Consider the following 14,312-nt stretch of genomic DNA (forward strand, 5'->3'; position numbering starts at 1 on the left):
TGTACTCCCATGGCAATCCCTTTGCATACCGATCAATCTTGGTCAGTTCGTCCGGAACAAGTCGTAGGGTGAACTCCGTTTTATCAATGAAAACATTAGTGTACTCGTCCACCAACATGCTTCCCTTTGTCAAAGCAAATAATTGATTCTCCAATTCCAGCATCTTCTCAGCTGAACATAACTTCCTCTTGAAATGGGTCAAGAATTCATCCAATGTTAGTTGTAGTGGCTTGTTGGGGCTTAAATCTTCCCTAACATGTTCCACTAACGAAGCGTTGTACCCTTCAATTGCATCACAACATAGGTGGTTTGTAGCTTCCCCGTGCAACCACATGTGATAAACGCCATCTCCATCTCCGAGATCCAGTCCATTACTCCTACGAGATTTTCCTTCTCATTAAATAATGATGACTTGCAGTTTATGAAGTCCATATACTTGAAATAGCCTCTTGGTTCATCATTTCTCTAGATCTATGGCAGCTCTGGTTCTGGATGACTTTCCGAGTCATCATTTTCTTCCTCGACCGTCTCTAGATGAGAAGGAATTGGTCTGTTGTTGACTTTTTCAACAACCACCGAATCATTGATTACAGACGTTCATCCTCTAGCATTAGCTAGTTCTTGAGCCAAGTGCTCCCTAAACTCACTTCGCTGCTGATCGAGCATTTCTTGCATCATTTCTCGAGCTTCCTTAATTGGGATTTGAATAACAGCTGCTCCGGTGATCTGAGGTGTTGGACCTCCTTCGTTCTTGACAACTCTTTCGCTCCTAGTGATCGTCATGACATTCTATATTCGTAGAGGTGAGAAGTTTTAGGATAGGGATATATTACTTACTCTCTCTCTCTATCTCTCTCTCTCTCTATATATATATATATATATATATATATATATAGCACAAAATCAACAATTAAGGCATCTTCCTATAATATACTAGTGCTTGTGTCTAAGGCAAATAAGGCATCAATCCTAAAGTATTCTATCGCACACTTCACCGATCATACTTAGCTTCTAAGTTTAAGTCTAGAATTTTCCTAAATTCCTAGTTCATTTAAACTAATTATCTGATGCCAACTGTGACATCCCCCATTTTTCAGAGTCAGTTAAAACATTTTTCTTTAAGCTTTATAAAATTAAGATGCAGAAATTACCAGTTAAACAAAACATTTGAGATCACAAAATTTATTTCATTTTATTAAAAACCTTGAGGATGTCATTGTTCATGTCCAAACGTACATTACAACGTAAATACAAAAAGATTATAAAGCTATTAGGCACATCTCTTTATTCCACTCGCATCCTAACTAGACTATTGTAGTCTTGGTTCCACTACATGTGATGCATACAAATGAGTGGGTCAGGTTTGTGAAAACCTGGTGAGATACATAGGGTTTTCTATCCCAAAATAATTTAATGATAAAAATTAATATCATTCCTTTAAATGACGTTATCAGATAATTTATATAAAAGTTGACCTAAGACCAACTACCCAACCCAACCGATCCTCACAAATCCTAAAGCAACAACTATCTGGATGAATCACCCAACCTGCTGAATCATCTAAATATCTGATTGACTACACAGCTAGGGGTGTCCTTGGCTACTGTAAGTCATATAAAGCAACCAATGTTTAGAGATTTGATAAATATGGTATCACATGTTATCTACATCCATGAGTTATAAGTCCAAGCTGGCAACATAATTCACTAGACCGCCTAGAATATTCAAGTGTTGTCATCTACTCTGGTCGATGACCCATATATACTTGCCAGTTGTCTGATCTGGACCCACCATTTCTGGTCATCCAAGAAAAAGGAGAAACACTCTGCTCTGATCTCACACACCCTACCCTATAATACCCGTATAAAAAGCATAACTCTGTCAAATGGTTTCCGATTTCAACAGACTTTATATCGTTGAACTCCTAACAAGGAGATCTTCAATTCTCGTTTAAATCAACTTTGCTAAAAGTTGATCGATCTAAAATTCGATTTTTGAGCAGGATACGACTATGTCGAGTCTTAGAAAAATCATAACTTCTTCTCACGAAGTCAGATTTAGACGTTCTCTATATGCACACTCTCGGTTTAATGACTACTACGATTCTTGTTTAGATCACTCAGACTAAATTGTAATTTATCAAAAATCTACTTTTTACGATACACAGAGTCGTACAAATTTAATCGCGAAACTTCGAAAAACCATAACTTCTTCCTATGAAGTTCGATTTGAACGCTCCTTATATCTCCGGAATCCTTATGACATATAATATAACTAGGTAAAGATTATTGGTCCTAAGTAATCTTTTATCTTTGACACATATTTTAATCTTATTTATTTTATTATTAAATACACGTAATATCCTATAAAACATGTAAGCATATAATTATATGAATAATCCTTTCTTATTCATTCATATAAAGATTACAATAGTTGACCAAAGTGATTACAAACCATGACTTAAATCTAGCAGGAAACACTGGCGTTACATTTTAATCCATTAGTTCTATGTGTGTATTAGTGTGCTTCTAGAAACTATTTTGTTTATCTTGACCTTATCTTGTTTTGGTGATGCTAAGTAAGAAGATCCCTTGCAGTAGGCACCAACAGTAGTACTATGATAGGAGTAGTGAAGGTCATTGGATATGACAAACAAGAGTTTCTTCAAAGTCAAAGGAAGCTATAGATAGCATAGGTAGAGCTAGCTTAGACTTCGATCAATGATAAGTAGAAGCAGATGATGGGTCGAACCCAAGTGGGGTAGAACTAACCCTTAGGGAGGAAGTACGAAAAGTAGTTCAACTTTTGATTTCAAACGTCAAGGTCTAGGAGAGTAGCAGATCGAGTGGGTAGAGATAGTTAGTGTTAGAAGAATGAAGTCTTCTGTTAGAATATCCATAGGCTATGAGTTTCTTTCTTTTCAAGAAAAAAATTGATCTTTCATCCCCATCCAACTAATAGGATTTACATACTCCCAGGTACGGTTCAGATAGCCAAGAAAAACTGTATAGGTTCGTACCTTCGAGGGTGTAGGATTTATCCTCGCAACAGAGGATCAAGAATTCAATCGGTAGTATAGTTTGCCATAGAGAACGTCAGGTATGCAATGGATACACTAGACTTAGGAATTAGATTTCAACCGTAGTAAAAGATTAAGTTCACCCACGCCAAAGGATTTTAGTAGTAGGATCAACGTCAAAGGAGAAAGTGTTCACGATTAGGAACCCATAACAAGAGACCATTCAAAAAGGTTTATGCCCTTTAAGCATAAGGTAATACCTTAATGTAACTCTAGGCATCAGGATATGCCACATGTTTAGTTTAGTCAATAAGAAAGCCTTATGATGAGTCCGTCACCAATATTAGAATGTTGATTCCACAAGTTCAAACCCGTAAACCCATGAATATAGCTTTAGTTAAATTCTAGGCTGTTAGAAAACCCAAAATAGGTCAAATTACCATTGTAATCTAGATTCATGTGTGATTTAAGGAATCACTTCAAATCCATTTGACCGTATTCCTAGACAGAGAAATCAATCGACATTTCTCGTCTGAAACAGATCATTCATTATAGAGTATAGTCCAAACTGACGAGTTCCCGGTTTCGGAAGACTTTGTGAGGAGTTTGGAAGTGCGTCTAAGGAAGATAATGAAGTTCTACATGTAGGAACTAACTTAACGAACGTTAGGAATGAGATTTCAAGGACGGAATCTCTGTAAGTGGGGGAGAGTTGTAACACTCTATTACTCACTTTATAGTATAATCTAAAATAGAAATTTTAGATAGAAGATTAGTTGGGATAAATAATATAAATGAAACTCGTCGTAATCGGAAAAGCGAATCCATACATATAAAGAACATCCAAATCTGACTTCATTAGAGGAAGTTATGATTTTTCTAAGATTCAACGCAATAGAGTGTGCACAGAAATTGAATATTAGAACGATAGATTATTATGAAAAATAATCTAAACAAGAGTTGAAGATATCGTCTATGGAGACTAGTTGAGAACTGACCCATGACTAACATAGATCACTTTACCGTCGTTGGGGAGATCAATCCAAGATTAAGACTCTGACCCGAGACTAGATCGAGATGGATTATTCAATGTTTTTTAGGACTTCTCCAAGAGTGGTCTGGATCGTTTAAGAACCGAAAAATGTAAGATCGGTTCGGTCTAGATCTGTTTAAGGATCATTGTATATGTGCATATCAATTTAGGTTAACAATTCTCGACACGATCTGCGACATGACACGAGATAAACAGGTTTGTGTTGAGTTTTTTCAATCCGCCAACCGCTAACCCGTCAACACGTTTATCAAACAGGTCATATATGGGTTTGTCCAAAATTATATGGGTCGACCCGCCAACCCGTTTAGAACTTTAATAAAAAAAAGTGAAATAGTTTTAAATGTATTAAGTATTATTCATAGGAATATAGGATACTAGGATAGGATACCATTGTATTAAGTATTGACGTTTTGTGAAGTATTTTTAATTACGTTTATATATTTTTATTTATGTGTGTTTTAACCTTGCATATTGTTTCTACTTGAAGGTTGAAGTTCATTATAAAGAAGAAATCAATGTTGGTGAATAGATTTTGTTTTTTTGGGAGAAAAAAAATAAGAATTATGGCTATTACATTATCACTTGAATTTATTTCTGTTTGTATTATTGTTTTAGTTTGAATATGCTTCCATTAATGTTTTAAATTTTCATTTGCATCTAAAATTGATTTTTGTTTAATTATCTATTTTATTTATGGAATCTGACCCACGAACCCAAATCTAACCCACAAACCTGCTAACCTGTGAATCCATATAAACTAGTGAGTTGACGGGTTGTATATGAATTTATATTTCAAACATGCCAACCCGTGACTTGTGTAGTTAAATAGGTCGTGTGCGGTTGGTGTATTTTGACCCGCCAACTCACTAACATACGAATCGCCATCCCAAAAATGACACGAATGCCAGACCTATATCAAATAGATTGTATTATAAAAATAAATAAACTACTAATTTTTTATAAGTATTTATCGTATATGGTAAATCCAGACAATTTATTATATCATACCGCTAACATGACGCGTGATCATTTATTTGTATTTATATTGTGTTTATGGGAATTAGAATAATGCATTATATATATATATATATATATATATATATATATATATATATATATATATATATATATATATATATATATATATATATATATATATATATATATATATATATATATATATATATATATATATATATATATTGTATTTATATTGTGTTTATGGGAATTAGAATAATGCATTATATATATACTATCTTATAAAAAAAATCTTATTATTTCTAAAAATAGATTGAATATAATAATATTATTTTTTTAAAACGTTCAAATCATTAAACTAATAGTATAAGTAGTCATCAATAAAATAATATTAAATTTTAACATGTGTTTTGAATCCTTATATTTCTCAACAAATTCTATCACCTTTCCTGAATTTCGGATAATTCAAAATTTGAAACCATCAGAAAATACATGTTGATTTAAATATCCCTCTTGCAGATGACTCTTTCTTAACATGTTTTTATTTTAATCTTTACTTGTAATTGATTTCATCATTTTTAACTTTTTGTATTTTTATCTTATAAATATATTAGGTGAAGACTTTATTATATCAGGTTTGTTCCTAAAAAGGTTTTTACTATGTTTCTTTAATGTGTTGGCTTTGTAGGTTCAAAGAACTCAACCAAGAGGGTCAGTTAGAGAATTGTATTATCATTAGTTTGTATATTTTGGCATCTTATTTTTGCAATAAAGAACTGTTAAACACAAGATTTGACATGATTAAGGTAGTTTGTATATTTTTCATCTTGTTTAGTCTAAAAATGAAACCTTTTTCATCATTGGTCCTTATAATATCAAGTTTCATCATGTGGACTTCCTGATTACAGTTATTATTGTCCTTATTATAAGGTTCTATATAGATTTTGTTCAATATTTTAAGGTTTCGAGAACCTAAATCAATATGAATCCTTGAATTACATAACATCGTTGAAAATGTTTTAATTTGTGACCAAACTTGGTTTAAAATCACAATGAACAAGTTGACACCTGAGTATTTTTGCCTTCTCAAAGGCCTATTTTTGAATCACAACACCTGATATTCTAAAAGTTTATTTTATAAACTGTTATTTATATATTTTAGCATTTTACTTAGTAGGACATTAAATTAATAAAGGAATTAATGAAAACGAAAAAAAAAAAAAAAAGGACGATAAACAATACAAGTGGTTTGGGTATGTATAAATGGAAGTAATAACCATTTAGGGGGTGTCTGGCAAAAAAGTTTATTGCTTATTAGTTTATTAGCTTATAAGTTAATAAGTAAGTGTATGGTAACTTATGAAAAAAATGACGTATTAGAGGTTCCCCACCAGAATAAGTTATTTTAATCCAAACACTTTTTTAACTTATAGTGATGTGGAACCTAATAAGTTGTTTTAAAAAAGCTTAGCCAAACACCCCCCTTAATATGGTATGATAATGCTCTTGAAAAATAGATGTCATTTAATATTCATTTCTCGAAGTGAACGCAAAATGGTTTTAACTCTAAAGAGATCAAATTATTCGCCGCCCGCCGCTTTGCGCGGGTAGACGGCTAGTATATATATATATATATATATATATATATATATATATATATATATATATATATATATATATATATATATATATATATATATATATATATATATTGAACTGAATCATACTGTTCACTTTAGGGAAAACTGCAATAAAGTCCCTATATATTGGCTTCATAATCGATTTAGTCCCTATATTTATTTTTTATTCAATAAAGTCCCAAATACCGATAATTGTATTCAATTTAGCCATTTGACCCGGTCAACAGGTCATCTAACTTTCAAAAATTACATTTTTGGCCCAGATTTCAATATTTATTACAAATTTGTTCCAAATTTTACAATTTTGGCCCAAAATTTTAAATTTTGTTACAAATTTGGTCCAAACTTTACCATTTTTGCCCAAATTTTAGAATTTTATTATGAATTCATCCTAACTTTATTTTTTTTACAACTTTTTTCTCAAAAAAATGTTTCTAATATGTTTTTTCTTTATAAAATCATATTTATACAAAAAACAAAACGTATTTTCACATAAAAATCTTATCTTTTCTATATGAAAACATTTTTTAAAACCTTTTTTGTATATAAAGTATCTAGTTATAAAAATATATATATTTATTAAGTAAATAAATATATACAAAACCGTTTTTATAAATATAAATGTATACAAAAACGTATTTTACAAAAAAAATGTATACAAACACCTATCATCTTCGTGTGTTTGTGTAGATATATATATATATATATATATATATATATATATATATATATATATATATATATATACACACACACACACACAAATAGGTGTGTATCTATTTTTTTATAAAATCGTGTTTGTATAAATTTTATAAAATATATACAAAAACGTATTGTATAAAAAATTATTCAAACAAGTTTTTATAAAAAAAAATGTAAACAAACAAGATTTTATAAAAAAAATATAGATAAAATAGGTGTTTGTATACGTTTTTTTTTTGTAAAATATATTTTTGTATACATTTTTTGATAAAAACGGATTTGTGTATTTATATACTTAATAAATATTTATTTTTATAACTAGATATTTCATATAAAAGAACTTTTTAAAAAATGTTTTTTTATAGAAAATATAAGATTTTTAAGTGAAAATACGTTTTTTTTTGGTATAAATATGATTTTATAATGAAAAAACATATTAGAAACAATTCTTTGAGAAAAAAAGTTGTAAAAAAAACTAAAGTTAGGATGAATTCATAATAAAATTATAAAACTTGGGCAAAAAGGGTAAAGTTTGGACCAAATTTGTAACAAAATTTAAAATCTGGGCCAAAAGTGTAAATTTTGGATCAAATTTGTAATAAATTTTGAAATTTGGGCCAAAAATGTAATTTTTGAAAGTTGGATGACCTGTTGACTGGGTCAAAGGGTTAAATTGAATACGATTACCGGTATTTGGGACTTAATTCAATAAAAAAAAATATATAGGGACTAAATCGATTACGAGGCCAATATGTAGGGACTTTATTGCAGTTTTCCCTTTACTTTAATATCAAGAAATAATATAAAAGGTTACACTTTTTAAATAGTTTTACATGTAGTATAAATATCTTTGATTCTCAATTAAGCATTTTAGACAACTTGGACTTAAATGTTACTGGGGGACTTGAACTAAACATAGCACTGGTTGGGAGGTGCACTTGTAAAGCTAGTCTAATCTCGAAGATCGTCAAGGGGATTGCGCCTCTTGATGTTGTACAAATATACATCGAGAAAAATGTAGCTTTGTGTAGCAACGATCGATAACCACAAGGCATAGGATTGTATAGTTTTTCGTAATGCTATGTTGAGACCAACGCATGGATTCAACATACATGACGTATCCAGGGCCGGTCCATTACTTTTTCCTACCCGGGGCGAGTTCAGAAATTTTATGCCGTTACATATAAAAAATTTGAAAAATCAAAAATGCAATATATTTTATAATTAAGCAAATAATACAAACAAAAACCACCTAAAACAATGCCATCATGCATTTTTTGTAACAAAAATATCTTTTATTTTACAATAATCTATCTTTTGCAAAAAAATCACTTTCGAAACTTAATTGTTAATCCATTCAATCTTTCTTGAGTCATGGTACTTTGAAGACACGATTTCAAGAGCTTCAAATTTGAAAAACTTCTTTCTACAGAAACAACCATAACAGGTATAATCAAAAACAATTTATATGCAATCAGTATATTAGGAAACATATCTATTCTTCTTACATACTCTATTATTTGAATAGATGTCAAAGGACTTGCATCTTTGTATGTGTTTCATGGCAACATTTTCTACAAAATTTGTAATTCAATATATAAATCAATTCTTTCAATATAATATTCTTAAACATTTGTCAAATTGGACACAAGGTTTAAACAACATTTTTTAATTCATCATCAATAAAAAAAACTAGTTTGGAAGCATCAAATAGAAAAACAAATACATAAATAAGAAGTTCAATCAGCCTCCTGATTCACATCATAGAAACAAGAAACAAGAACAAAAAAGTTACAAAAGGAACTTTAGAAATTTATAGCAGAAGCAAACCACAGTAGTATCTGAAGCAAACCAATATCAGATACAAGATTTCGAGCTTAAACAGAGGTGAAACTAAAGTCAAACAAAGGAGAAAGACACTTTTTCTTACTGTATTCAAACTCCAACATGCAAAAAAAAAATCAAACTCCTAAAACAAACCAAAAAAATCATATTAATAGGAGATAGATTGATGGAAGAAGATTTCAAGCTCAAACAGAAAGTAAAATCGAAATTAGTAGAAATTGTAAGTTGTAACTAAAGCAAACCTCAAAAAGCCAAGGTTTTACCTGAAGCATATCTCAAAAATCAAACATAATCCAACAGATTTCAAGCAGAAATAGATAAGAAATCGGAACTTTGGAATTGATCAAACTCCTAGGTCCATTCTACTTTAATTAAACTCCAACATATACAACCCCAACTCCTGAAAAAAACCACAAAAGTCAGGAATCAGACCCCTGGCAGCAAGCATAGAGAGAAGATATAATCACATTAATACAAATCAAACTCACCCAAAGACCCAAATCAGTTGAAAGGAAATCAGAAATCGAGATATCAACTATAATTGAAATTAAACATGTAAAAAACAAAATCCTTAAACAAACCACAACAAAGGTTAGCATGTTTAGAAAGAAATTAGAAAAAGATTAAGAAAAATAAAAGTACAAAACTCAACGAAATCAGTTCAAGTGAAATCATATCAAAAAAATCCAACAAGACTTTTCTGGCTTTCTACTTTCGTTGGCGGTTTTGCGTCAGGTTAACAATTAACAGGTTAAAAATATCGAACGATCATAAATCGAACTCCAACTTGCAAATATGAAATCGCAATAATATGAGATTATTGAGAATTTGAGATGATCGATTAAGTGAGCAGCAGGTTTAAAGAGAAATAGAATGAGAATAATGAGTAGAAATCGGATGTAGAAGGATGGTAAACAGATTCTCGATCTCTCCAACGCGATTTAGACTTTAGTGGGGCTCCTAAATCTCTCAATCTCTAACGTTTTCTTGGGGTGATACCTGATTTGGCGATTCCAATTCTCAATGTTCTTCAACTTCAATTATTTGGCGCTCAAGAAGTCCCGCTTTGCAAGACGTCGAGTCGACTGCCTTCTTGGCTTCTTAGGCTAAATTTTTGGCCAAAGTAATATACATATAATAACTCAGTGGACTTAATTTATGCCCCCCTTAGTTTGATGCCCTAGGCCCAAGCCCAACTCGCCCATGTATTGGGCCGAGCCTGGGCGTATCTATACACTAATGTTACGATAGGGTACGACATGTCCTACCTATGGAGACACTTTTGTGTACCGTGGTGACACAACCACACCAAATCCCTTTTTAAGGTAGCATTCCAGGGCCGGTCCTGAAAAATGAGATATTCTTAAAGGCCCAAGACGAACAAGAAAAAAAGGACCCTTGTCTTTATTATAATTTTGTATTTTTAAATAAAAATATATAATAAAAAAATAGGTAAACAAGCAAATATGTTGCTATCATTGGTAAGGAAATCAGAGAAATGAAGTGAAATAAAGTAGAATACATTGTCTATTTTGGTAAAAGAATAAAGACTACTATTTCAACAATATATTTACAAAATACATGTTTCATGGAATGTAATCTCAATTCCAATCCCACTACATTCCATGAAAATCCACAAACATGACTTTGTCTACATTAATTGCAATAAACATGAATCTAAATTTGCAACAGAGGAGTCTGAGGTAGTCATAGTGTCATACCGTAAGATTTTTGACCATCATCTCTTCCAGAATTGTCAATAAATCTCCACCTGTACTCACATTCACAATACAAAATGATCTTTAAGTGTAGATGAATCATATATGTTACGGTAATTCTGGTCCTTATCATATTTACGTAGGTCATTACTGGGCTATAAGTGATTAATTGTGGCGTCTTCACCGTTGATTTTTGATCCCGTACAAATAATGTGGTGATTGATGATCGAGGTCCAAGTTTAAATATACTCAAAAAGAAATTTGATATAAGTGTCAGCAAAGCCAAAATTACATGAATTAATTAAGCATGTCAACCACTTACATTAATCATTTTTCTATGTACAAGAAGTTTTTCTTCGTATATAGTTAAACATGATTCTTACTTTAACCTTTGGAATAATAATATTTGGCTTATATGGGTCTTTAAGTCAAATGAATATGAGCTCAACACTCTCTACCAACTTAATTTTTAGTTATTTGACTAAAATAAATCAAGAAGAAACCTGGCAAAATGGATCGTGAAGGACCGAAGGGTTGGATTGGCTACTCCCAACGGAGAGCTTATGTTCTCCAATCTTGAGTAGAATAATTAAAGATTTGAACAATGCTATCTATGGCCTCCGTGGTCCAACCAACTCTTCGTAAAACCGCAATCCTGAAAGATTCCAACAGGAAAACCCATGTGTAAAACAATGAAAATAGACAAATATGTTTGTCCTAATTCCAAAAACAACCAGACTAAAATTATGTAAAATATGTAAGGTTCAACAATTTAATGTGAGCAAACCTTTAATCAAATGAGAAACAACAATGCAGGAGGTGATTATAGTACAATATAGCAGCAAGGAGAGACATACACGTTTCGGTGTGGGAAACATGCAATTGTTCCAGCACCAAAACCTGCGGATGCCTTCCTAAGAAGATATCAATAAATTATAAATTATTTTAGATCTGATCAACAAGATTCAACTCATTCCTGATTATTGCTGTAATTTATTTCGTCGTTGTCAACCGAAATAAATGTACTTTATGTATTTAGTTTAAACTAATAATTTTTTTGCTTGGGAATTACATACCCTGTTTGGATGTTGGTGTGTTTTTACTTTGAGTAAATATACTTTTACTTGAAAATGGCATACCAATTCAATTTTTTTCTTCTTCCAACATTTATTTAAAGTTTGATGCCAGCTATAAATGGGTTTGTAGAGAAGAAAAGGTCTTTGCACAAGAATCTTGCTCCAAAAATGGTTAATAATTATGTATGATAAAAGATTGTGACTCTGATTATAAGTCTGCCTATAAAATAAAACAATATTTGTGCATAAATTACAGTCAACTATGAAATAGAGTACAAGACCATGTACGGATATGAAAGCATACAATCGACTTTAGCATCTTGTCAAACTCATCAAGTATAAAAGAATTTACCTGATCTGACCACTTCTCCAAATGACATGGCTTTCTTATATACCAACAAACAAACACTAAATGTTATTCAGAGTAGTATGAGGCTTGGTCTCTTAAAGATACTATTAGAAACAAAATTGAGTTCACTAATCCAACAGATAGTTATATTAGATACCTTAGTTCTTATTTGCAGTCCTGGCAAGGATCCTTTTGCACCAACAATTGTTTGTTTGTTACTCTTCTTCTAGAACTTCAAACGGACGTCGATGGCACCAACTCCATGATCAACAAACACCACAAAAATTATATAAACGTGAAAGTGTAAGGGAGGCTAACATACCATTATTGAATAAAAAATTATTATGGATTTGATCATACTTGACACTTCACAATTAGGTTGTTCATAAAGATCATGTTGACATTTGCCATCATCTTGACCCCTGTCTGCCATAAGAAAATTAACCGTCACATGGATATTTGACTACTTTCTTTATATGTTGATGAAGATACCATATTTTGAGCAAAGCAGTCTATATATAAAAATGTACACATAATAAAAGATTATACCTTCTTTTGTTCTTCATCAGACTCTAATGAACTGCTTTCTTCTGAAGAACCCGTATGCTTTCATCCTACTGTTAAAAATTAAGTTTCAAGAAATTTAGGTTTCAAGATTAAATTTAAAATGACAAAAGCAATTAGAATTCATATATATATATATATATATATATATATATATATATATATATATATATATATATATATATATATAGAGTTAGGTTCGTGTGAGACGGCCTAATTTTGTAAGACCGTGAGACGCATTTTTTTAGTTTTTTTATTTTTTTAGTTAATTCAAGTTCCGAAAATAATATTTAAAAAAAGAATTTTTGGATTTTTCCATTTATTTTGCATTTTAAAATTATTTTTTAGAATATGTACAGTGTAATATTCTATTAGAATATTTCACGTATTTTTCAAAACAAAATGGAATTTATTTTTATTTTTTTTAGTTAATTCAAGTTCTGAAAATAATATTTATAAAAAGAATTTTTAGATTTTTCCATTTATTCTGCATTTTAAAATTATTTTTTAGAATATGTCAGTGTAATATTCTATTAGAATATTTCACGTATTTTTCAAAAAAAATGGAATTTTTTTTTAAATTTTTTTTAGTTAATTCAAGTTCCGAAAATAATATTTAAAAAAAGAATTTTTGGATTTTTCAATTTATTTTGCATTTTAAAATTATTTTTAGATCTGGTCTCACGGTCTCACAAAATTAGAATGATCGCAAATGAACCTGAACCTCTATATATATATATATATATATATATATATATATATATATATATATATATATATATATATATATATATATATATATATATATATATATCATTATTATATACAAAAACGTTTTTGTCTATAACTTTGATCGTGTTGTTCACGCAGGCAAATTTTTTAGCGCGTGAAAAAGTCTTCTTCCACTCTCACCGCCTATATAGGCCAATGCATGTTCTCCACAAAAGCCAAACATGTGGCTTCTTCTCCGTCTCTGTCATCTTCTCCATATTTATAGTTCATTTCCCCATAAAGCTTTTTAAGACAACTGCAACGAATACCTCAATCACTGCTTCATCACTATCTCTATCATCTCACCACCGCTTCCGTCTATTTCACAAATTAAAGACGGCGATTAAAGAGTCGGCGTCTACTATCGCTTCCTATTTTCCCCCCTTTTTCTCCTCTTCCACCGCAAGCTCAAGTCGTTTCTTCAACCTACCTTAACGTCGATTTCCCTCCACCGCATTCCTTCCTTCAACATTGAAGATTATGATTGGAGAGGCACATGTTTTAATTGTATCAGTGAGCCAATTCTAACCTTGGGTACTTTTTTTGCCTTAAAACAACCTCATCATCATTTTTTTCTTTTACTCTTTCTATTCAGG

The 14,312-nt window shown here is 30.9% G+C and overlaps 1 long non-coding RNA gene across 1 annotated transcript in view; it reads left to right on the top strand.

Moving 5' to 3' along the window:
- The first annotated feature begins 13,965 nt into the window (after window positions 1-13,965).
- Window positions 13,966-14,312, top strand: part of LOC111894463 (uncharacterized) — a 931-nt gene continuing 584 nt past the window's right edge. The window contains exons 1-2 of the long non-coding RNA XR_002851229.3: window positions 13,966-14,229; window position 14,312. The exon at window position 14,312 is cut by the window's right edge and continues 66 nt beyond it. This is a non-coding gene — a long non-coding RNA (uncharacterized LOC111894463). The remainder of the gene's footprint in view (window positions 14,230-14,311) is intronic.

The sequence above is a fragment of the Lactuca sativa genome, chromosome 4 (genome assembly GCF_002870075.4).
Source record: "Lactuca sativa cultivar Salinas chromosome 4, Lsat_Salinas_v11, whole genome shotgun sequence".
Classification (NCBI taxonomy): domain Eukaryota; kingdom Viridiplantae; phylum Streptophyta; class Magnoliopsida; order Asterales; family Asteraceae; genus Lactuca; species Lactuca sativa.